We start from the raw sequence: 25,968 nt of genomic DNA, 5'->3' as shown, positions 1-25,968 counted from the left end.
TCAGACATAGAAATTCACAGCAATTACACTGGATTTTTTTTTTTTTTGTGTGCATTCTATCAGCTCTTAACTGAAAAGTTTAATCCAAATTAAATGAGGATGGTGGTTCGTTAATTTGCTTGTGAGGAGGAATTGCAGAGCTGTAGATTACTGGGCACTGACAGCACAGTAAATCACTTATCCATTCAAAACAAAAAAAAAGGATTATCTCCTTAGGAGAACAGACTGCATCCTGAGGATGAGGAAGAGGCAGATTTGAGAGGACTATGACAAGTCCAGTGGACACTTCCCACAGCATCTCTCGCATGCAGTCAACACAAGGTGCTTCAGAGAGCTGTGGGAGCCCTTAAAATGGGCATTGGAATTTCACTTATGCTGACACAGAGCACTTTTCATAGAACCATGGAATCGTTTGAGTTGGAAAGGAAAAGCAAAGGTCATCTGGTCCAACTCCCCTGCCAAGAACAGGGCCATTCACAGCTTGATTAGGTTGCCCAGAGTCCTGTCCAGCCTGACCTTAATTGTCCCTAGAAATGAGGCATCACCTCTCTGGGCAAACTGTTCCAGTGTCTCACCACTCCTACTGTAAAAAATTTCTTCCTTATATCCAACCTAAAATTTCCCTCTTTTAATGGGAAACCATTCCCCCTTGTCCTATCACCACAGACCCCATTAAGGAGGTGTCTCCTTCTTTCTTATAGCCCCACTTTATGTACTTGTAGGGCTTTTCAGGGCAGAAAAAGTGAATCTGGATTCACTTGTTTCTGAGCATCGAGCCAAGCGTATAGGTAGGTGGGAACACCCCATAGAGAAATGGCACCTCTGCTTTACAACATTTCTTTGCCTCCACCCAGACTATCATCATCCTGCTGCATGGGGATTGATCTGACTGATCAGCAGTGCTTTCATTTGCTAGAAAACTGCAAAGCTGCTCAGGTTTGCCCCAAGCTAGGATTTGATGTGCTACGCAGAATGGCCTCAAGAGGTTTTCAGTCACCACTAGGTCAAGGCAATGAGAATTACTCAAAAGGGGTGAGATTCATTTCACTTTGCCATACATATCTAAATGTTAATCACCTCCATCTGATCCAGCACCCTCGGCTCCCTTCAGACCAGTGAGAGAAATGGGTAGCTTCAAGAAGCAGCTCATTTCATCTTCCCACAGATATCCAAGATGGATGAGACACGCTGCCTTCTGGAGGTGTCTATTTCTCTCCATTAACTATATGGAGAGCCGTAGGTGACAAGTTTGCACTCCAATGATTAACTCTCAACGTCAAGAGCTCAAGGCAGATGAATCCCACGTGCAGAGCATTAGCATTGGAGCAGCCCTGCAGCCAGAAGAGGGGGGGATGGCGGAGCCAGCAGCTGCTCCAGTGGCTTCTTCTAGCTCTGTAAGGATGTACGCAGTGGCATCCTTGATTTCCTTGGAAAGAACCAGCAACCTAAATGCAAATAAAGGGCTGGGAAAGGAGAAAGGCAGTACATTAAAGAAAGAGAAGATTTTGTGCAGATTGCAGTCAACCAACAATTCCCTCCTGAATTTTTCCTGTCCAAAGCAGTATGGCTCAATACAACCAGTTACAGCTGAATGCTCCAGAACTGAAATTGTGATGACCTCACAAGAAAGTCAGGTTCCTTTCCATGTCAATAGAATCATAGAATTATAGAATAACCCAAGCTGGAAAAGACCCACAAGGATCGCTGAGTCCAGCTCCCAACTTCACACAGAGCTACCCAAAAAATCAGGCCTTATGTCTCCAAGCACTGTCCAAACACTTCTTGAACTCTGGCAGCTCAGGGCTGTGCCCACCACCCTGGGCAGCTTGTGCTATGCCACCACCCTCTGGTGAAGAGCCTTTTCCTGATGTCCAATGTGAAACTTCCCTGAACTTCCCAATACACATGCTACTGTCTGAAAGGAAGCAACTCAACACGCTCACCATGGCACTCCCACAAAAACATGCAGGAGATCCCAGCCCTGGCCAAAGGAGCATTGCTGGGATCCTGGAAGAGATGTTCCAGCTGCAGTGACACCTCCCATCCCACAAGCTGAGCGCTATCTCCAGCACTGCTCTGTGGGTACCAAGAGTTCTTCTATTGGCATCCAGAGCCAGGCAGCTGAGACATCAAAGCCCATGGGATGCACACCAGTCCCCCACAGAGCATGCAGCAAAGCAAAGCCCACCTCTCCCAAGCACCAGCCTGGTGCCACAATTACTAGCTAATCCCACCTCTGTAGTCTGCCACAAGAACAGTTTTTGGCAGTCATTCCAGCTCCTTTCTCAGTCACGTGAAATTAATTTAATTATTTTTAAAAAAAATCTAAAGAATAATGGGATTTAATTGACTTAATGTGAAGCCTTCTGGGCTGTCACTCCACCCAGCTCCAGATCAATTCACTCAGCTGTGAGTGACTGGTGTTTGTGCCTTTCATTAAGGGACCATTGTCTCACATTAAATCCTTCCTCCCATGCTTCATATTTGCATAACATCGCTTTTATTTTTCAGAACTGCATTTTTATTGCCAGGCAATGGTGGGAGGGGTATCCATGTGACTGTGGTGGATGCAGGCGCTGCCTGCCCTTGGGGTTTGCTCTACCTGTATCTGCAGTGTTAGGGGAGGGCAGGGAGGATGCAGAGCCTGTGACACAGAGTTGGATAGCAGCATTTTCTGTTCAGCCATGCACGTGTCTAAAGGAATACTATACCACATCTAACAGGTTTCCTTTGTCTTATCATCACAGCAATGGAACTCTGAAGTTTATGGCTATGGCACAGCAGCTTTCCCATCTCCTCTCACTCCTACACACAGGTAGGAAATGTCAGAAACTCCAGATGAAGTCCTGGGCAGAAATTTTCTTCAGCACTGATTACCATACATATCGGAGAAATTAATTCCCTCATTGTTCCAAATATGAGGAATATATTAAAGCTATGGTTAAGAAGATCTGGGGGGTCTTTGCTCCGAGCTATTCCCCATCCCATCTAAAGCTGTGGGAAATAACATGATTACTGGTTCGAGACAACTTCCTTAGACAAAACAGAGGTCCTTTGACCTCCACCCTTCACTGTTGTTCTTGAATCCCATACACGCATCCCCGTTTAGTAAAAAAAATCTATCAAGAAGTCTTTCAAGTCTCTCCCGTGCCCTTTTTATCCAACCATTTGATAGATGGGGAAGTTTCCATCCGATCTGCTGTGTCGGAAAACCTATAGACAAAGTAGACATTGGTCGTAGAAACGCTGCCACTCCCAGAGGGAGAAGTCACTTGATTTTGGTGCCATTGATGGCATCCGAGCACTACACGGCACTCCCACCGGGTGCACAGCGCTCCGCACAGACACCGAGCGCCTCTCATTCCGTGTCCTCGCCCAGCCCGCAGCCGACGCTACAACCACAGGAGCTCCGCACAGACCGACCCGATCCAGCACCTCCTCCGGCAGCCGCGGCTCTGAGCGCAGCTACGCTCACCGCGCCACCGGGTGCTCTGTGGGGCCGAGCCCCGCGCGGCGACTCCAGCGTCGACAACCGCTCCCCGCTCTCCCCGGTCCCGCGGTGCGGCGCGGAGCGGGCGGCGCTGCCCCCTGGCGGGCGCGGAGCAGCGCGGGGGCGGTGCCGTGCCCCCGCCGGAGCGGAGCGGAGAAGGAGCGGAGCCGCCGCAGCCTCCCCGCGGCCCGGCCCCCTCTCCCCCCTCCGCCCCCCGCTCGAAGTGGCCGTGCGCGGAGTCCCGTCCCCCTCCTCCTTCGGATAAAGACCACGGCCGGGGGGGGCGGCGCGGCACTCGCGGCTGTCGCGCGGAGGGCTGGCGGGGTTCTCCCCCCCGGGCAGCGACCCCCCGCCCCGGGGCCGCCGGAGCAGCCGCCGTCGGAGCGCAGGTGAGTGCCCGGGCTGCCGGGGGTGCGGGGCTGCCCCGAGGGGACGAACCCCGGACCGCGCGCTGCTTCCCCGCGAGTTATTCCGGAGTTTTCCTCCCTGGGCTCGTGGCGGTTCCGCGGGTGTCCCCGAGGGGACCGTGCCGAGGGATGCCCCGAGCTGGGGCGGGCGGCGCTGCCCCGTGGTGCCACTTGGCAGCGGGGCATTCCCGGCGTTGTCCGCCGTGCGAGGAGTCCGTCTGTGAAACGCATCGCCTCTTTCTTTCAGCGGGTGGGAAGGGCAGGTCTGTGCCTTGCGCTTCACATCCCAGGTTAGGAGCTGAAGGACGCGCAGGGCACCAAAACCGTCGGTTACTCTCGGTGCTGCACGAGGTGTTGCTCCTCGCTCCGGGATCCAGGAAGGTGAACAGCTGTTGGGCTGCCTGCCCGCCTGCCGGTCCTCTGCCCCGGGTGTGCAGCACGAGTAGGGGGCCGCTCCTCGGTCACGGGTGGGGGATCTTCGTGTGTGTGCAAGGGGCAGAGGGCACAGCTTCATCCTTTTATTCTCTCCAAATCCGTGGTTTGGGTCCACACCCAAAAGCACGGGGCATTTCATCTGCCTTTGCAGATTCCTGGTGGCTGGGAGTCTTACTGAATTTTTTTCCTGACATTTTCAGTTTTTAAAGAGCAAAGCTGGAATGGGCATAAGCCATACGTTCCACAAACTGTGGCTCTAGGTGGGAAAAAAAAAAGATAATCCACCAGATATTGTGACTCCGATGATGTGAGAACCGCACTACTTTCCCATAGCGAAGCACGCACGTATGGCTTTCATCCAGCAAAGGGCGTGTTTCGTTCTGATGAGGGCTTCGGTGCTGTTTGCTCCGGTGGAATTTCTCAGCGGCTGAAGGGGAACGCGTGCTGCTGTGCTTTGGGAAAGCAGGGCTTAAGTCCTGCTCAGAAAAGCATCCACTCGGCGGCTCGCGTTCATTGAGGAGCTCCAGGCATAGCGAGGCGTGCGAGCGGTACTGCCAGCCCCGGCACAGGAGCTGGGCATCGTCCCGGTGTTGTGATCACCCACATTCTGCCGGCATCCTGGAAATGCAAACAGCCCCGTGGAGGAGCTGTCGTGGAGGAGTGGGGACTGCTTTCAGCTGTCTATGCCCTTCAGTCGTCTCAGACTTTGGGACCTGCAGCTCTGACATCTGTTATTTGGTAAAATGATGATCTGCAATTATTCCACAAGCACCAAACCCATAGGTGACTGTCAGGAACCAAGGCAATTTTGAGCATTATTAAAAGAGAATGTTAAATCATTAAGATGTCCAGAGAGTAGCATTTAGTTCTGAACAGCTTGATTCTTCCACAGGGAACTCTGTCATTCTCTTACAAATAAGATAAAGCTGTACTTTACTGTTTCCCGTCTTTCCCCTGCTGACAAAGTGTGGTGCATGCTGAAACCAGCCATGCTCTTGAGTATCTTTCTTTTCTTTTCGGGAAGTAGATAAGCACACCTGCATTTGTACTTAAGAGCTCCAAGAAAAGTTACAAAGCACTCCTGCTTGTATTGTGTTCTGCCTGTATGCAGCAGCCTCAGGAGCGCTCAGGCACAGCAGCGGCAGCACTGGTTTAGCAGCTCTCGGCTCTAGCTTGTTGCTGATGATGACGTGACTTGAAGCCTTGGGTTTTTCATAGAATCATAGAATTGCATGAGTTGGAAAGGACCCTCAAAGGTCATCTAGTCCAAGCCAATGAACAGGGACACCTGTTCAGGAGCTTGTACTGAAGTCTGTGTCACCTACAGCTCAATCAAGTTGCTCAGAGCCTGATCCAGCCTCACCTTGACTATCTCCAGGGATGGAGCATCCACCACCTCTCTGAGCAACCTGTTCCAGTGCCTCACCACTCTTACTGTAACAAATTTCTTCCTTATATCCAGTCTAAATCTCCCCTCTTATAGTTTGAAACTATTTCCCCTTGTCCTGTCACAGCAGACTCTGCAAAAAAGTCTGTCCCCTTCTTTCTCATAGACCTCCTTTAGATACTGAGAGGCTGCTCTCAGCTCTCCTCGGAGTCCTCTCTTCCTCAATCTGAACAGCCCCAGCTCTCTCAGCCTGTCCTCATAGGAAAGGTTTTTCCATTCCTTGGATCATTTTTGTGGCCCTCCTCTGGACACACTCCAACAGGTCCATGTCTCTTCTGTACTGAGGACTGCACATCTGGGTGCAGTACTCCAGGTGAGGCCTCACCTGGAGGAGCAGAATCACCTCCCTCGACCAGCTGCCCACTCTTCTTTTGATGCAGCCTAGGATATGGTTGTCCTTCTGGGCTGCGAGGGCACATTGTCCAACTTCCCATCCACCAGGTCCTTTTCAACAGGACTGTGCTCAATCCTTTCATCCCCCAGCTTGTACTGATAGTTTGAGATGCCACAACCCAGGCGCAAGACCTTGCACTTGGCTTTGCTGAACCTCATGATGTTCTCCTGCTTAAGCCCATCTAGATCCCTCTGGATGGCACCCCGTCCCTCAGGCATATCGACTGAACCCCAGCATCTTGGTGTCATCTGCAAACTTGCTGATAGTGCACTCGATCCCACTGTTGATGTAAAGTCACCTCTCCTGTAAAAACCACCAGCTTCACCATGTGGCCACCAAAAGAGAGTGGATGTTTGTTTTAAGCCTCATGTTCCCCTGATCCCCGATTTTCTACCAAAAACTGCTCTCCAGGATGTGGAAGGGGGACATGGTAATTGCACCAGCTCAGACTGAAGGGTTTGGATTTGGCATCACTTACAAGAGTGATGTGTTTGAGACATAAGGATTGCTTCCAGGCAGCAGTCTTGTATATTAAAAAAGGAAAAGATCTCACAGCAAACAGTGAGAAGGGCTCTAATTCGTTTCAAAGCTTTTTTGAAGAGCCATTAATCAAACACTGAGAAGACACCACGATAAAGTAAAAGGTCACTATGCCAACCTCTTCTCTGTGTCTTTACATTAAGTCTATCAGACTAATCCCTGGCCTAACTTGACTGAAAATATCGTTTGGGCTCTTTTTAATCAAGTGACTGATATATTAAACAGGCTGTACCTGTCCTCCACACGATCACTTATGCAAATGCATTTGCTTGCAAGCAGGCCTCAGGAGTTCAGTGGGTTTGACTTATGTGAGGTCAGCCTCCTCTCGTCCAGTCCAACATTCACCCTATCACTGTGTTTGGGAACTGAATTTTATTTTATGTTTACAAATACAAGCAGCAAATTAAATATATATATATAGAGAGAGAGAGAGAGAGAGAGAGCAAACAACCACACATTAATTTACTTTCAGCTAAACTTATTCCTCTCCACAAGCTGAATTAGATAGCCTTTCCCATTATGTTACTATTGGTTCTGATTTATGTTTTTCTCCCAAGCAGCCCAGGCAAGCTGCTCCCCAGTCAGCAGTTGCTACGTGTCCTACTCCTTCTCTTTTTTCACATGTTGAAATATCCAAGGATGAGATCAATGTAGCTTTTACTAAAGAGGAGCATGCAAATAGGGGCCCACGTAACAAAATACTCCTGAAATGTGCTCCGTGGGCTGGGTCCTGTTCTTATTCTGTCTCCGAGTGTCTTTCCTGTAGGAGAGGAGATTGAAAACAAGCACGTCGATTGCAAGATACCATTCAGAAAGAGATTTATGATCCTTTCTCATCAGGGATGCTTATGTGGGATTATTTCTGCCTGAAAGCACTGACTCAGAGCTCACATGTAAATTGCCAGTGTAATTCCACTATTCTGTGTTTTGCAGAATTGAATGTTTTGTGCCTTGCTTCAAGTGTTTTCTTGATGAAAGTCTCACTTTTCTCCTAGAGAGAGCTTTGTAGGCAGCTGAGATGTAACCACATCTTCCTGAGCTACATACAGGCAGTGACTGCCTGTCAAATGGGTAATACCTTAATCTTGAAGCGGACAGCTTCACATCAACACCACTGTGTTCTTGCAGCAGTTCTTTTGAATGGTATCATTTCTTCCCATATGTGTGAAGTTTAACATGAAGGGAAATACTTGAAACTTAGCCTGTTAGTCATAGAATGTTAGAGTTACAAAACCATTAAGGTTGGAAAAGGCCGCTAAGATCACCTGGTGCAACTACTGACCCATCCCTGCCATGCCCACTAACCATGTCCCTCAGTGTCACATCCACATGGTTCTTGATCACCTCCAGGGACAGTGACTCCACCTCCACAGGGCAGCCTGTGCCAATGCAGCATCGCTCTGAAAAGAAATTTTTCCTAATATCCAGCCTGAACCTCCCTAGAAGTTGGAGGTACCTGAATAGAATGTTACGTCCTTGGTTCTTTGCACAAAATGAAAGATGAATGCCCAGCAATACCTGGTCATGGGAGTGGAGATGACAATATACAGGCATGATTCATGCAGATTTACATAGTCAATAATTTAATTTTGATCCATATTCTGAGATACTTCATTGTAACACTGAAATATCAGAACAAAGCACTTCTCTTGCTGCTGAAATAGAATAAATTCAATAATCAGCACCCAATTTGGAAACTAAGAGCAAGGTATGAAAAGTCATGCAAACAGGTGCATGCGCTGTTGCTTTACAAGATATTTTCCAGTTGATTATCCCAAACTCTCTGTGATCAAAGCAGAACATGCCTGCCTTTATGAGATGAAGAGGTCCAGCTGGGTGCATCCTCCCTGCTCACTGTAATGCTTAGGCAGCATTTGTGTAATTTTTGCCTTCCTGAGTTGTGGAAGTCAAGCATCCACCTTTCTCTGTTCACCACAACTAAAGTCTGCGTTGCTGTTGTATTTCATCTCCAAGCAGAATAGCCAAAAGGGCTGATGGAGCTGTATAAATACTTGATGAAGTTGCTGACTGGGGCTTTGTACAATATGAGAGCAAACTCCATCCACCACCTCAGGCTGCCCAGGGCCCCATCCAACCTGTCCCTGAGCACTTCCAGGGATGGGGCGTCTACAGTTCTCTGGGCAGCTGTGCCAGCACCTCACTGCCCTGTGAGTGAAGAATTTCCCCCTAAAATCTAATCTAAATCTTCCCTCTTTTAGTTTAAAGCCACTGCCCCTCTTACAGATGAGAAGAAAACAACAAAAATTATACAAATAGGAAATTCTGCTCCCACTCACAGAGAAGTTTGGAAATCTCAACTGATAATTTTTGCATAATTATTAAAAAAGTGGAACAAGCCCTGGATTCAACATGTTGGTGGAAGGTCTATGTCTTGAAGAGTTTTAGGTGAATGCAGCTCTTCTCTTTTCCCTCAAGACTCAGAAGTATTAGAAAAACAGCAGTGGATGCCAGATTAACAATTTTTAATTCTGTTGTCACTTTTTAAAAGATACAGCATTTAGTATAAAAATATCAGTTTTTCATAACTATTGTTTATGGACTCTGGGCTCATGATTTAACATATATATTAGACTGCTAGAGAGAGATGCATACTACAGAAAATAAAACACTGGTATTTTCACAAGTATATGGTACTAGAAGGACTATTTTCAAACACTTTTCTTAAAAAAAAAAAAAAAAGAGGGAGAAATATTTAAAATGTCTGATATAGGGTGGAAAGTTAAATCATAAACACAATCAGATCAGCCACACTCAAGGGATCTGTGCACAGCCACCTTTGATGCAAGTTGGGTGGGGGCAAGAAATAAGTATGCCTGGGTTTACTGGTGCAGGTGTTTGCACCTCCTCTGGCCATCATGCTGTCAAAGAGGACCCCAGAGGTGTTTGCAAACTTATCCTGGTGCCATTTCTGCCAACTATTCCTGTTAATAAGTGCGAGCAGAGAGCCCTGCCTCGCGCTGCTGATGTGCATCCAATTAGCGGTGTGGAAACAAGGTGAGAAAGTCTCGACCAAGCCCTAGGGACAGACAAGCTCAGGAAGGAAGCTGAGCTTGAGGTTCTTGTTTTGTATTATCAGATTCTTATAGAAGTATTCTTTGTATTACTGGGAAAGCTTACATCTAGAGCATGAGACAGTCCAGGCGCCAGGTCCAGGGGAGAGATATGAGCTCAGTCCAGCCACCAGATGTGCTTTTGGTTTTCATCCACATCCCTTGGGCACCATAGTTGTCCTCAGAAACTGATATATATATGGGAACTGCTAAGAGCATCAATAAGTTATCGATATATAATCAGACAGGGGCAAAATCTTACTTAAATGTCTTCCATGCCTTGTTAAAGAGTTTAGCTTTTCTTAAACTAAATTTCTTTAGTTTGGTGAGGCAGTTTTCTAAGGAACCCACTATTAATGCTATCTATACTTTGAGGAAGTGGGCAGATGTGGATATAACTAAGAGCAGGCTCTTTCCCAACCTATCCAGATGTGCAGGAGTTTTTGCAAGGCCATATCCACCCTGGCCATCCCTTGTCATTGCTCCTAGCTGGGTACCAGAGGAGAACAGGAAAGATGTGAGCATTGCAGGCCTGGTTCCTGAGCAGCCAGAGCCAGATGATGGAGAGCAAACTGAGATTTGCATCCTTGATCTAAACAGTTTCCACAGTGAAGGAATTTGAGTTGCATTTCCCTGCCATGCTTTGAGAACCCTGGACTGTAACCATAGAATCATAGAGTCCCAGAATCTTAGAATCAGAGAATATCCCGAGTTGGAATATACAAAATTTAATGGTCCCTCAGGACCAGCATGTAGCACTGCAGCAAGAAACAAGCAGTAGACCTACTACCATGAAGCCTCTGTTAATTGGACTTCAAATATAAATGTATAAGTTGTTAAAAAATGCAGAGGCTGTCATTTACCTCTTCTCTTGGCTTAAATTTTACAATGCAGCCAATTTGATCTTCTCTTTTTTGTTTGATAGTGTGTAGCACATTCTAAACAACCCTTTCATAAAATGTTCTTGCAAGGTTAAGAGCCGTAGCGAAATAGTCCTTATTGATTGCTAGATTTATACCTGAGAAGCCTGCAGGCAGCATACTGTGAGCTGTATGATGATTTTAATGTGAGGGTGGCATTTGCGTGGATACAATTTCCATGACTTCATAACTAAGCTATTGTTTTCTAACCAAGCACACAATGGGAATTATTCAAGAGAAAAAGAAAGATATTATAGTTCTTTCAAAAATTGTACTTTGGAAGCAGGTAATCTCTCTCTTATTCCTGTATTTAATTTCTGATCCTATTGATACTACAATGTGTTTTCAGAAAAATACATTTTCTCTGTGGAACTGTTTTTTAAAAATATGTTCTTTTAAATACTATTTTCAGCAGGCAAAGCACACAAGTAATTTTATTTTGACAGTCTAAATCATAATGCTTTTATATCATTCATTCAACAATAAATATCTTAATGGACCTTTTAATGTAGCAACATTTAAATAATTTCACTATCTTGTACAGCAGTACCAACACTGATCTAATTTGGGGCAATATTAGAATATTTTAAGCTGTTCCACAAGGCAAGAAATCTTGTATACATGCTTGAAACTGTGTGCAGTACAAAGCTGAGCAATACTGTGTGATCTTGAAAATAATCCTGAAAATCAATTGTTCTGACTTTTCAATTATGCTGGAATGTTTTTTGGCAGACAGATATACATACTAATTTTTTTTTAAATAAAAAAAAGGATATTATGATGTCAAAAAAGAGCTTGAAATGCCCAATGCTTGTAAAAGCTGGCCTTGGATGGTGCGGCCAGATGATGGGATGATAATCATCAACATGCTGTGTGCATCACTAATTGCCACATACTGGCTATCTACCCAACCTAACACATTGGGGTTAAAGTGCCAGCAGTTACTTGATGGCTTCTTGAACTCTGAACCACCTCAGTACTGATAAAGTATTGAACTTCCTCATTTTCCCCTAGTCTTCTGGTGCCTAGTCACTCTTCTCAAGAATTTCATTTTTTCAAGCATCACACAAATGTCATCTTGCTCTTCAGGGAGGCTACAAGAACTCCCACTTCGGTGTGGAGAACAATAAGATGTTTAACGTCCCTCTTCCTGGCTCTTAGCAATTAAACATATTTCCTCTTTGCTGATGTTAATAAATGGTCTGACAAAGTTTTGGCAGAGTGGCACACTGTCTGAAAACTGTTCATCCGGCTTTTCTCTCATTCTTTGCAATGTAATCAAGAAGCACCATCAAGAAGCACTCAAGAGGAGAGCAAACATCAAATAAAAGAAGATTACTGGAAAAGTGTGGAGCTGTTGTAGGCACTGTGCCGATCTCCCTTACTTTTACGTGATGCTTTCTCTTGAATCTGCCTCTCAGACAACTTCAGCACTTACTTTTCTTGGCACTTCAAGATTTACAGGCTAAAATGAGGATCTTTTAGTCTGGGAGCCAGGAGAAAATAGAAAACCGTAGAGATGCATCTGGAGGGAGACCAGAACCCCCCTGTCATGAGCTAACAGCAGTGGGACAGAAGGGGAGAAACTTCCCTGCCAGCAAGGAGGGCCTCCCTCCAAGCTTCCATTCTTGGCACAGTGCAGGTCCCCTGCCAGCTCCACTCCAGCAGTGTATGCACATCAACACTCACCAGGAGAGAAGGAATGCCCAACTCCGTTGGCTCCACATGGCATGGTGACCTGCTGGTAGCACCTGGATGCTGAGATGTTTGTGGTTGAAGTGCTTATGGGCAGGGGACTGAGAAGTTCCAGGAGTGGTTTCCTGTGAGCACAAGGCTGTGCTCACTTTCTTCTACATGCATGCTCCCTAAAAATGAATTTAAAGTTGTCCAGAAGCTTTGACACCTTCTGCTGATTTAAAGACATGAAATCAAGTTACTGTAAGCTCTGGTATGGCTGGTTTTGCTATTTCCCTCAATTCCCAGCAGAAATTAAGCACAGGAGCTGGGATTCAGATGTCTAAGATTAATGGAGTTGCTCAGGTATCGAAGCAGTGACAAAATGGAAAGTTCTTCGTAGCAGAAAAAAGTAATTAGCCCCTTTCAGATCTTCAATTTGACACTAGCTTAGCATCAATTATCCTCCATTGGGAATGTTACATCTTAACAGGGCTCATTGTAATATCATCTTTTCTCAGTAGTAATCGAAAGATAGAAGGCCTCTTCAAATCATTGTCTTGCTGCACTGAGACTTTTAACATTTCAGCCTCCTACTTATCACCTGATACAGCTTGCATTGACTTCAGCGCCTGAACAATTCCAGTATTCTCAAGTGTTTGGAAGTCAGCTCTTCCCTGCCTACTCCCACCCCACCAAGTTTTGGCAATAGTCTGCAGAGAAAAGCAGCAATGTTTCCGAGAAAAAAGGTATTGTTACACTTGAAGTTAAAATCCTGAGGGTGAAGAAAACATGTCAAAATAATTTGGTGAATCTGTGAGGCTGGGTTTGGGGTGAGAAGAGGTAGCTTCACTGTGTTTATTTCAGCGTAATAAGGAAATCCTCTCAGCCCTGGGTCTCTCAGCTCCTTCAGGTCAAAGCAGATCTTCAGAAAGCACCGTGCCATCCTTGGGTGCTTCCAGCTGTGGGACATTGGCAAATGTAGAAGTGCACAAGTGAAAAATACAATGTATTTTTAAAAGCTGATCTGCTGTCATGGTGCACACTTCCTCAAGAACTTTAGAGAGCCTGGTACACTCATAAAATGTGCCATGTACATGGTACACTCACAAAATGTGCCATTTTATTTTCTCTGGCCAAGGAGATCCTTCATCTGCAGGACAATTCATAGCACTATCTCACAGTCAGTTGCTCTTCGTTGCCTTATGCAAGTCATACCTCTGTTGAATTGCTCTCTTCCATTTTCTCATCTAACATCCAGAATCCCATGTCCAATTTAACATCGTGTGTTTGAGGCTGTTAGAACACGGTTAAGGAGGCTTAGTTGTGCAGCTGTGTGACTGAATCCCTCAAATAGTTCTGATAATCAGCCTCTATGCACAGCTTCAAGTTATTCTGAGTAGAGGATTGCTGAAAATAAGGAGAAAAAGAAGTAAATAAATTGTAAGCGACCTCCTTTCCTGTGCCTCCAGATTGGGACACTCTGTGGGTAAACACTTCTGAGTAAAGCTGTTCTAAATTAAACAAATCACTGGCTTTGGTAGGCATAATACGAGTCTGGCAATAAAAGCTATTTAAAATCCCATGGAGACACTGAAGCCCTAATCCGGAGCACAGCAGGCCTAGAGTGTGCTGCTGCCAGCAGACCTGACAGATGTGCACCGCTCCGGCCTACCCGGGCCTGTTGTTCACTGCCCAGAGCAGAGTGCCAGCGCTCCACTCCTGTGATATCTTGGGCTGTAGTGGGATACAGTTATGTCACTACTGGGACACGGAGATGAGGTGTGCTGAGGGCACCACAGCCAGACAACATCCAGTTCAGAGTGGGGATGTTGTGAAGGGTCAGGAAGCTGGGTATTGCTGAAGGACTCGCAAGAGCTGCTGGGCTCAGTGGGGAAGCTGTGCTGCTCTGCACAAGCAGAGGGCTCCTGTGGAGATGTTTGCTGCTGGGGTTGGTACCCAGCCAGCTCTGTTGCCACAGGGCCCTAGCTGAAATTAAAAGGTCCATTTGAAACCAGTTGTGCTGAGTGTTTTAACTTGATTGTTTGAAGCATTTCTAATAATTGCATTGTAAACCTCATCTTCATTTATGAGTTTCTCTTTGCAAAATGTTAACAATCGCAGGTCACCTTTGAGATGGAAGCATCTTAGCATCTGTTGCAAAAGCTTTTTAAGAGTAATTCAAGCCTTACTTTGTCACCAGATCATTTCATGCACTAATGCCTTGGGAGTGTCAAACTGTGCCGATAATAGTGGAGTTTTCATTCTGCTCCTGCTTATTCCTGTTCAAATACAATTAAGGCAAGAAGTGTCTTAGGGGTGCCTGATCACATGCATTAAATTAGCTCCCCTTTTGTCTCCTAAGGCAAATGCATTCAGAACTGTAAGGTCTCTGGGGAAAGGCTTCTATCTGTTAGGGCAGCACCTCACCAGCTTGGCTCATGGCCTCAGCTCCTGAATGTTGGCCAGTGGTTGTGGAGGCAGTTTACCAGGAGCTGAATATGCACCTAATCTTCAGCATGAGATCAGCCTCAGAAACTGCCTCTGGGAGGATTGCCCTATTTAATGGTAGGCCTCTGCTTTAGGCTTTCTGAACTTGTATTTGTACTGCAGCAAGATTCCAGTCCAGCAGAGTCCTGGAAAAAAACTGAGACTGGGGGATTTAAAACTTTTGTTGAGACTCTCAACATTTGCTAACAGATGGAAATCTTTTCCACTGGCTTCCAAGAGCTGTAAGAGAGAATATGGGGTTGAAATCAAGAGGAAATTGTGTTTGTATCAATGAATCTGAGGCAGTGTGACACCAAAACTGCCACCTGGCACAGGGAAGAGCAAGGCATCTTCCACAAGGCTCTGCTGAGAACATCCAGGGTATGCAGGAGGACAACCCTAGGGCATAATTCCATCCTGAGTATATTTTGCAATGTGCTAATGAGGAGCTGAAAGGATTTAGTAATATTCAGTGGGGCTCTGATCACACTTGAGGCACCCAAAAGTTAAATTCAATCATTCTCCGAAGGCTGCAGTATGCCAGAGACCAGGTATTCCTGTTACAGGGTGACTTGATTCCAGGCTACCTAACAAGCAGTCTTTTTGGTTATTCCCACCATACAGATGGAGTAATTTAGGCAGTGCTCCTTGCATGCTGATCACCCCTGCAAACCAAACTGATTTTGACTGTGCATCTGAGAGTGGTTTCAGATGCCCAATATAAGATCTTGTCAAATGAAGAGTCTACAGTGGTGTGGTCAAACCACTCCTTCACTACATCAATTTCAGGCACAGGTTTATAATTTGATCCTGTGTAATCCATCAGAGTTTATCTATCTCAGCTAACAATGACCTTCTACATGAATATATAAAAGTTTAATGCTTTTCCATTTTCTGTGTGCCCATAAATTAAATATATTCAGTAGAAGACTGGGAATATATAAGTGAAAGAAATCAGCTTCCTGCCCTTTTAGGCTGACAAAAAATCATATCAGACTATAACTAAAAAGTAGTCATAACTTGTGAGTCACAAAAGACTCAAGGGTGAACACAATTAGAAAAAGAGAATTAATGGTATATTGTCTGGGTATGTCTGAACTGCAGGCAGACACCAAAGCATCAATAACTCAAAGCAAGAAAGGTTGCTGTTGTTGTTCAGGTTTTTTTTTCAGATCACTTTAACATCTTACGCAAAAATAATTTGAAATAGCTTCTGGTTATTTCCAGGGGAAATACATAGCCAAAATTTGTTGCTATAAACATACATTTAGGAGGAAGACAGAGTAATGCTCTGTGCTAATCATAGTGTTGAATTGTCAGTGTCATCGGAAGATGTATAAAGTACCTAAAAATGGCTTTTCTATTGTTTACGTGATTTTTTTTTAACACTAGTTCTCCCATGATAGCAGAATATCTGACACAGTTGTCTCATTACCAGTTTCAGCAGAGATCTGGACTGGAATAAACAGCCAATATAATAATGCTGCACAAGGGTGCAGGGATGAAGATATGACAAGCCATAGTAAGATCAGTAGTATAGCAGCATCATTAACCTTTTTTTTTGTAGCTGCACTAAATTTTCCACAGACAAGAGCATTAGTGATTTTAACTTTGATTGAGAACTGCTATTATCCACTCACAGCGTGTGGGAGCAAACAGGCACTTGGATAAATCATAAAAAAGAAAACCACTTAGCAAGTTGCTTTCCTCAATAACACCTTATTCTGAAGGTACAAGGCTGAGTGCTGTAGGGAGAGTGTGTGTGAAGAGAAAAGCAAGGCTGCAACAGCCCGCTGCAGGTGCTCAAGGTCAGCCCCTCTCACTGGAGACCGTGAGGTCATGTTTGGCTCAGAAGGTATTCTGATATGTTTCTAAAAAATTAAGTAATTAAATATTTCAGAGAGTGAAAGTCATCAGGATTCTAATGCAGTGTTAATGGGGTCTTTCAGGAATCTCAAAGATCAGCTTCAAGAATGACAGAACTCGAGCCATTAGCAAGCTCATCTAAAAGTAGTCGTCCATCAGAGGTGAGTGTCTCCACATCCCGGCTGCGGAGGAGCGTGAGGAGCAGCACTACATTCCTGCTTGCAGCCGCTGCAGGAGACATGAAACTCATGCCAATAACCATCTGAATTCCCTCCTTGTTCTGCTGCGGACTGTCGGCCCAAGGGTGTGTTTGCCCAGCAATGGGTGAAGCTGGCATTGACTCCACCAGCCCAAGTGCACGGACAGCGTTGAGGCGGCAGTCCATGGGAGATCATCCTCTCCACAACTGGTGCTAGATGAGAAACAGATCAGTCTACCTGGTAATATGGAATACCTCTCACGTTGTCTTTGAGAGGAAGAGCTGATGATGGACTGTCCACACAACAGCAGCACCATTTTGGATTGGGTATTTTTTTAACAAGGGCAACAGGTAGTGCCAATGTGACACAAGAGGATGAGGAATAAAGCCTCTAGCTCCTTCTCCACTGCTCATCACCTTCTGCAGACCTCATCTCTATGAGATAGCCTGCAGGTACATGGCTGTGTTTGAATGGGACAAAGCATGGTGGGAAGAAGGCAATTCCATTCACCTCACTGAAGGATGGGATAGACTCCAGAATGAATTCCTCTTGGTAACTCCTACTGGATGTATATTCTGCCAAGACCTATGGAAAGGACCAGAATCACAGGATTTTCTTCTCTTCCATGGTGTAGAAACCAGCAATAAATTATTTTGATTACAAGGCCTAATATATTAAAAGAACATATAAAACTGTCTTTTGTATTTTACTGTATACAATTTGCTGCAGCAATCTACAGCCATCCAAGGTACTTCAGCTTCACTTTTACAACTCATGGGTCACTGAGAGATGCTCCCTGAGGAGTCCATGTGTCACCAGCATCTTGGTACCGACAGAGTGGTGTGATGCCTTCAGAGCATTCCACAACTCCTTCAGCATATATTGAGGATCTGAAGCCACGGTGGGGAGAGGCAGGAGGTATCCCTGAGGCTGACTGTCCCCACAAAGAGCAAGTGACCACCTTTGGGGCGAGAACTTGGGGAGTGGTTGGGCTGCACAGCAGGTTGGAGCATCTCTACAAGGCTTTGTCCAGACACATCCTCCTGTCCCATTTTATAGTTTGGGAGTGATTCACTACCCCGGCAGTCCACTCTGCTGCCTGTGCCCCAAGGATGGGCTTAGTGCCAAAGCAGGGATCCCCAAGTCCTCCCAGAGTGGTGAGATGTGACTTCTTGCCACTTTTTCTCTTGCTTCTGTTAGTGGCCTGCAATTAGAAGAGGTGTGATACCAGTGCTGCTGTCACCAATTTACATTGATTTTCAGGTATTTCTGGTTTTCAGGTATTTCTAAAAAATTTTACTATGTAGATAAGGATTTCCTTTTTAAATTAGTATGGGTTGGGATGATGCATGTATTTTCTTCTCATTTTCTTATAACAGTTATGTAAGTTTGGCCACCAGAGGTCATCTAATCCAACTGCCTTCACCAAGCATTAAATACAGGTTATCTACCTGCAAGCATGTTGTGCAGTGTGAGGGATCACATGGAATGATGATGATCCTCAAGTATCATTCTTGGGAAAGTGAGCAGCTGAGACGCCACCAAGAATGCTACAAACAAATTAAGGGAGAATGGGGGATAGCCACCACATAGCATCACATTCTGCTCCACACCCTTATCAGAAGCATGTTGTCTCACTTGCAGATTTGATTATTGGCTCCTAGGTCCAGGGAGTCTTGTCTCCTTCTGATGCTGTTAGGGATGGCATGGAAAGTGAAAACTGAGAATGATATATTTCAGAATTTAAGTTGGATTTTTTCTAAATACACATAAGAAACTCAGGGTTGAGAGGGGAAGGAATGAGGACTTCGATCCACTTTCTAGAGTTTGATCTTGAGTCAGTTGTTAGTGATTGTTGGACCAATTTGGGGGATACTGTGTTTTAGTAGTGAGTTCTTGGAGCTACTGTGCCTTGAAAATGAGATCATTTTGCAATTACATTTTCTCATTTGTAGTGGTGGTCACAATAATGCACTCTTGTGCATTACCTGCATTATCTGGCATTCACTGAATGAGACTAAATGAAACCAACATCTCTAAAGGTACCTGAAAGTTTAAATAATCTGTGATATAGAGGAATGATGTTTTGTGTTCCATAAGTGTAGACATGTTTGCTTGTATGTCATTGGTCTTTGGTAACAAAGATGTCAAAAGTGATTGCACAAGGAGTTTCCCTTTCAACTCAAAGCTTCATAGAGCTTTTTCCTGCAATGCCACAACACAGCAAAGCCCACAAGAGGTGTTTTCTGGTTGTATTTCACAAATGCAGACCACACCTACACAAAGAGAAATGGATACATGAAGTCTGTGGTTAAAAAAAAAAAAAGAAAGAAAGTAAAGAAAGGAAAAGAAATGCAGTGTTAAAATTATGCTAAAATGTTACTCCCTTTGGATGTTGCCATTATTAATCTTTCACTGTGTACATCAGTACTGGGATTTGGGGTCAGAATGGATGGTTCTGGCATATTGACACAGAGCAGGTGTGTAGGCTGAAGACCCATTTCTACTTTTTACACTTTCTGACTTCTTAGCACTTCTGTGCTGTGCTGTCCAAGGCAGTGGTGCTGTTAAAGGGCAAGAGTCAACATCTGACGATGAAGGTTGTTAGTGTGGGCCAGGTCTCATTTCCTGTTGCTCAGCACTCACCCTCTGCAGCTACTTTCATTTCCCTCATGTGCTAAGAATTCCCAGGTATCAGCTCCCATGCAACTTGTTTCAAGTTTGAGCAAGAACACTGTCAGCTCCTGCTGCTTTGCTGGTAGGGAAGAAGCTTTGTTTCTCCCACCTAGTGCAAGGACTTGCACAGCTCAGAAATACTGGAAGGCAGGAAGGATAAATTGCTGTCTAGGGAGATGTCTGTCTTGACTACAGAAGGAGATTAGGGGGCATGCTCAGACTAGAGGCTTAAGACAGATCTTGTTGAAGGTTGGTAGGAGGCAATGGTAGGAAGTATTCTATATGCCCATTATAAAGCTTGGTCTATCTTGAACTCATTAGTGCTAGGACAAAAATTGTACACTGCATGCTTGATGCTATAGCTCTCACTGGCCAGACCTTCTGGGTGTGAATAATCATGAGGTAGAGCAGTGGAGGCACAAAACCTGACCTTTAGCCTAGCTCTTCCAGGAGCTCTTTGTGTGACCGCAGAAGGCACTTCACCTTCCTGCAGCTTAGCTTGTCCATCTTTAAAATGAAATTCTGGTTCTGTTCTGCACCCAGTCATGACCCTCAGAGCAGTCATTCACCTCAGTGATACTGTGAGTGTTGAGGAATGCTCCTGCTCCTTGCTAGGCACCAGAAGATGTTTCTCTTTATATATATCTTTGTATACAATTTCTTCATATATAATTCATATATAATCTTCATATATAATTTGGTGGTGGTTTGGACATCTAGGACATGATACTAGATGGCCAAACCCTGTAAGACCCACCTGCTACCCTGGCCTGATGATATAAAGGCCTGGACAGACAGACTGCTCATTCCTTACCAGTCGCCAGAATCCAGTCCCAGACCAAGCCAGACCAAACCCTTTCCCAGTCCTCACAGTTGTGGTGTTTGTGACTGGAAGGCAAAAGTCCAACCCTCACTAAGTTTTGAGGAATACTGTTTATACATTTTCATGGTAATTACATATGTACATGCTTATGTGCATTCCTGGTTTGTGTATGACTTAAAGAATATATGCAGTTTGAATTTTATACAACCAATGAATTTTAAAACATTTTTCTTCCTTGTAGTCACCTCTGATCCTATAGGAAATTCTACCCAAGCAAGTATATGTAGCTTCCTGAAGAAGGTATTTGGTAACATGAATGAGACATACACTTTTCATCTTCTACCTCCTCATCACCTCCTTCATTTTCTGAGGCAGAGTAAATCAAGGCTTTGCTTGTGGTGATAATTAAAGCACTCTGGTTTATTCCAGAATTTAATATTGTTCTTAATGAGAAAAACAGATTTGAAATGCACACAGTAGGTAAGAAATGCATCCTGCCTTTAAAATCAGTCTTCTGTCACTGAGGCAGGCACAAGGGGGGGGGAGCAGTAGGGGGGATCCTAGTTGATTTTTTTTTTTGGGGGGGGGGAGGGTGTTGATTGTGTCTGACCCTTCCCTTGATAGCACAATGTTAAGACTTCTTATTTGTTATGACTATTAGCTGCTGCAGCAGAACCCAACCAAGGGAAGGACAAACACTCACATGAGATCTGTTCTGTTTAACATGGGGCATGATGTATTAGTAGTCATAGGATGTTTTGAGTATACCCACAGTCTTTTGTACTCAGTATGAGCAATCTACCAAAAAGGGGAAATGAAAGTCTGGGATATAAAGTACATACCTGAAAAATGTTTGACTTTCCAGGGCACTTCCCTGAGAATTAGAGATGAATATGGTCCTTCCTCTGTTTTTCTCCCTCTCCAGCAAACACACAAACATCTGCTGTTATAATATACATTATTTGCAGAGGAGTTTGGCTCTTCACATTTTATTACACCTGTTAAAAGACAGCTCAATCTTTACAGTGTATGAACCTTCATAATTAGTCTGTATTTATGTTGTATTTGTGGCTTAATTATATTGTACTTATGGGTTTTGATGGCTAATTACCACTAATTCATATAATGACTTGTCTGAAATGCTTGATGTTCAGTCAGTTTAATAATGTTATGTTTTACTTATCTTATATTTACATGGTAATTACTCCAGACATGTAGTTGTAATGTCAGCTTTTTGAGCTTAGAAAAGTTTCCAAAAGCAAAGATATGGCTGAATTATCCCAGGCAGTGGACAGAATTGAGCATGTTAGTTTGGTTGTAGGTATAGTAATGGTGTCAGAGAAAAAGTATTACTTCATGTGAAAACTTCAGCCAGATAGTTACTGCCAGGACCCTAAAGAACCTAGCTGTAGTATCACAACTGTCACTGTACTATAGGGGTAACCAAAAAATCATCCATGTGTGCTGTTAGCTCAGCGAGTGTCTGGCATTGATCTGTCAGTTCCCATGGCTTCCACCACCAATAGCAAAGTTCAGAAACAAAAGCAGCAATTTCTGCTGCTTCTGTATAACTCCACTCCATAAACGTGCAGCCTTTGCCACAGTGCTCCAGTGTAGGAAACCCAACCTCTGCTGCACTGTGCTTGGCAAATATGATGAAAACCTGCCTTCTCACAAGGTTTCAGGGCCATCTCCAGTAAGTGTGAGAACTTCTGCTGCAGCAGTGCCATACTAAGCAGGAGCCCACCCTTGACCTGTTGGGTGTTGCACACCACGTGGGGCATCAGTAATCCATTTCTCCCACATTTGCAGTGAGGATGCCGGCTGGATTGAAACCCCATACTTGCAGCCCAGCCCCAGCAGCAGTCCCATGCCACTAGCCCAATGCTTTTACCATCACGAGACGTTTTTCTACAGTTACCTTCTGCTGTGATAAAACTACTTGTTCAGTCACACAGTTTTCCTTCCAAAGGAAGTCTGAAGCCATTGTGTGAGTCATCTTCCTTATTTCAGCAGCCAGAAATTGGGCATATATTCACTAAGACTTAATCTCAAATCTTTTGCTCACAATGGAAACTTCTATTGATTTCAGAGGGTCTCAGATCAAGCTTCAGTGTTCTTTATACACTGTTAAGTTTCAGTCTGCCTAATTTCTTCATTTGGGCCATTATGAATTGCAGAACAGCTGTGTACAGAATCAAGTCATGTGGAGATCAAATAAACCCTATCGACATCAGCCTCCTGACAGAGAATAGCAGCAAGAAACAAATGATGACTTGAAAAACAATGCATGTACAGTGACATTTAGCTCGAATAAAGTGATTGTCTCCATACAAATACAAATAGCACCATTTCCCCAGAGCTGAATAGATATATCCATCAGCAAATATTTCTGTGTCTTTGACATGTCTCTAAGCAGCAAAATGAGAAATTGAGATGGAAAATGCATTCACAGGTGAGAATTCAGTGTTGATTTTCCTTACTTTTTTTTTTTTTTTTTCAGTTCATTTGGAAGACTTCAACAAGCTTTCTTTTCTAGCCAGTAGTTGAAATGTAAAGTAACAAAACTGTGACAAACCATGGAGTAATAGCCTCTAGCCAGAAGTCTCCCAAACCCACCACTCACATTGTGCTACACTGAAGGATCTAAGCCTGCAGTCATTCCTCAGATAGAAAATTAACAGCATCTAAGGAACTTACAAGCCTCATGGCTGTTTTCAGAAAGGATTTATGCATCCAGCAGCCATGTTTGATCTTTGCATGAGAGCCAGAGTTGTGTGGAGCAGGGTTTTTTTTCAGTGGGAGTTAAGTGATTTTGACATCTTTAATAATGGGGTTGTACCTCTGTGAGAGTAAGCTCTTCAGTGTTGACAGCAAGTGGGCCTGAACACCCTGTTATGGGTGTTCCTGTTATGGGTGTCCCTGTTATGGGTGTACCCTGCTGGAGCCAGGTAGACCCAGAGAGCCCTGTCAGCCTCAGCCTTCATGTGATTCTGTGTTTCTATGAATGAGGGCCCAGACTCAGATCCTTCAGGAGGGATAGATAAGACTGAGAGAAGGTGGCTGGGCAACAACTGTTCACCACAGCCAACAACTGTGCAGGTCTTAGGAATGTATTTATGTTCTCTTTAAGAAAGGTGATGAAACAAAGCAGAATTTCAGACAGGTGCCAGGAGATAAGCTGAGTTCATCAGTGCATTATGCTGCTGTATTTCCAGTGCTGAGGCAGCATTTGGCCATTAGAAGCTGCAGGAGGGTTCAATCCTGTTGTCCTTACAACAGCCTGTGTGCTGTATGTGAAGCATTAGGCTTGCAAACAGCATCAGAAGCTTCGGCTCAAAGACAGTAAAAATAAGGATTGCCATCTGGGGAGAACATCCAGCTGTAGTTCCTCCACTAACTTTTCCTGGCTGTATTGGATGTAGTCCTCTTATACCTCGAGGGGGTTTTCAAGTTGTTCTGGTGTGGTGCTTTAATAGTTTGCAAATTAAATACATTCATTTCCAATGAGGGATGTTTTAAAAATACTTCTGCCTCAAATAATTTTTTCCTAGCAAAAATGGCTTTATTTTACAATGCATTACTTCTGTTTCAACAGAAGAGGAATGGGAAGACAGTGACAACTATGTGGTTCTGCTTCTAGTTGCAAAACAAACAAAACGTTGTTTTAGTTCAAAAGATACCAGCCTTTAAAATAGCCATTTAAAAACTTACAATTACTGATAGTTCTTCCATTCTCTACATAAATAGCTAACTCAGGAATTAAGAAAAAAAGAGTAAATCATTGATCAAAAGAGGCTTTGGTTACTGGGTTTTCTTTTTGTAAGCCCATTTAAAAGGGAAAAAAAAAAAATTCTTGCTTAGAGACATTAAACTATTACTGACCAAGGAGACACTGAAATATTTTGTCTCTGGATCTACGTTTTGGAGCAAGAGGACCCCCTCCAAGTCCTCCAGCACCTTGATGTTTTATGTTCTATTTCCTTAAAGCACCAAGAAACAACATAGTCTCTTCATAGTAAGAAAAGGGGAACTCTTCCAGTGGACTTCCAGTTTCATGACAGCATGGCCCCTAGAATTTCTGGTTGTGTTTTTTGAAGCCAAATGCGCCTGTATTCCTTTTGGCTTTGGGAAAATAAATGGGTCTTGATAAGGACGGGGCTGCATCTTAGCTGCTGCTTTCCTGAGGAGAACTGTAGAATGGCATGCTCCTCTTCCCTCCTCTCTATGAATTACACTTAGCTGGCAGTGTCTCACACAGCACCTTATTATCCAAGCTGTCCTCCCACCTGTATTGTATCTGATTGCGGGTCTTAGTCATGCAGTCAATGAATAAGCAGTCTGAATGGAAGCTCGAGCTGTAGGAGGAAGGGTTGTGGAGGGCCCCAAGCATCCGCCAGTGCTCAGCATGGAAGTTCTTTCCTTCTCTGTATGTATGTGCTTCTGTGTCATTCAGTAAAACCATTCAGGGTCAATCCTATAGCCATGCCATGGTCAATCCTATAAAACAAAGTATGTTACAACATCTAAGCAGCATTAAAAGTTTGGTTAAACAGCACAGGAGAGGGAATGTTGAAAACCCAGCATCTTTTAAAGCATGCACAAAGGGAGGTGAAACAGCAAATTCATAGAAAAAGGCTACTTTGGTGATGAAAAATATCTAGAATTGTGAAGTTGAGTAAGACAGCCTGGTTTTATCAAAAAATGAGAAATTAATCAGAGAACAACTTGTCTATGTGAGAACTAAGCATGAAGATTGCAGGAGGCAGCAACCCTTCCAGATCATATTTTTTTCTTTCCCAGACAAAGGTTAAGTGTGCAGATTACATGTCTCCCGGCTGTCGCTATCTACTAAATTAGGAAATCTGCAGGGCTCAAGAGCCCCTTTTTGCTCTGAGGCAAGGTCTGTTGATAAGCACAGCTCTGAAGGCTGCTGCTGTGGGCTAGTGTGCCTCTGCTAATGTGCCCCATAACCAGGGAAGGGCTGGTCAGGTATTTTTCATCGGGTTAGCTCACATGACAAGGCTGTTTCTCACCATTTACACTGACTTTTACTTCCTCAGTGCTGCTTATCATGCCAAACAGCAGCTCCCAACATCCATAACTCATCTCTGAAGAAAGCAGAGACATAGGGAGGTCTTCCTGCCACAAATTAATGTGAAAGGCAGCACTTGTGTGTTTTGGCAATAGTTGTACAAAAGATTATTACAAATTCAGGATTTAACAAAGACATATTGATTTATTGCTGCCAAAGGGGCAGAGAAGTATCATAATTGCACAGTGCCCTAATTGCTTAAAAGAAATGTAAAACTGTGGCTATAAAGGAACTAACCTCCTGCACACATGTGTTCACATGCACACATGCCATGACAGTTGCCCTTTGTTCTCTCCAAGGGATGTTATTCCATTTCTTAAGAAACAGTGGGAGATTCAGTGGCCAAGGAGTTGGTGTCAGCCCATCTGCCAGTCTATGGGAAATGCACAGTATTCTGCCCCAAGACTGAATGTTCTTCTGCTGAGAAGGTAGAGAAGCAG

General features: G+C 44.3%; 1 protein-coding gene across 5 annotated transcripts in view; it reads left to right on the top strand.

The window, feature by feature from the left end:
* The first annotated feature begins 3,626 nt into the window (after nt 1-3,626).
* The window catches only part of HTR1E (5-hydroxytryptamine receptor 1E), a 28,721-nt gene continuing 6,379 nt past the window's right edge, over nt 3,627-25,968 (top strand). The window contains exons 1-2 of one of the 5 annotated variants that reach the window (XM_090136042.1): nt 3,627-3,879; nt 16,818-17,682. The gene's annotated coding sequence lies outside the window, so the exon portion shown is untranslated. Of the gene's footprint in view, nt 3,880-16,817; nt 18,215-25,968 lie in introns of all 5 variants that reach the window. The other 4 variants (XM_090136041.1, XM_090136038.1, XM_090136039.1 and 1 more) reach the window with 4 other exon arrangements.

Source organism: Phasianus colchicus, chromosome 2 (assembly GCF_987193195.1).
Source record: "Phasianus colchicus chromosome 2, bPhaCol1.hap1.1, whole genome shotgun sequence".
NCBI lineage: Eukaryota > Metazoa > Chordata > Aves > Galliformes > Phasianidae > Phasianus > Phasianus colchicus.
The sequence above is the reverse complement of the archived record's forward strand: the minus strand, read 5'-3'. Positions and strand labels throughout refer to the sequence as shown.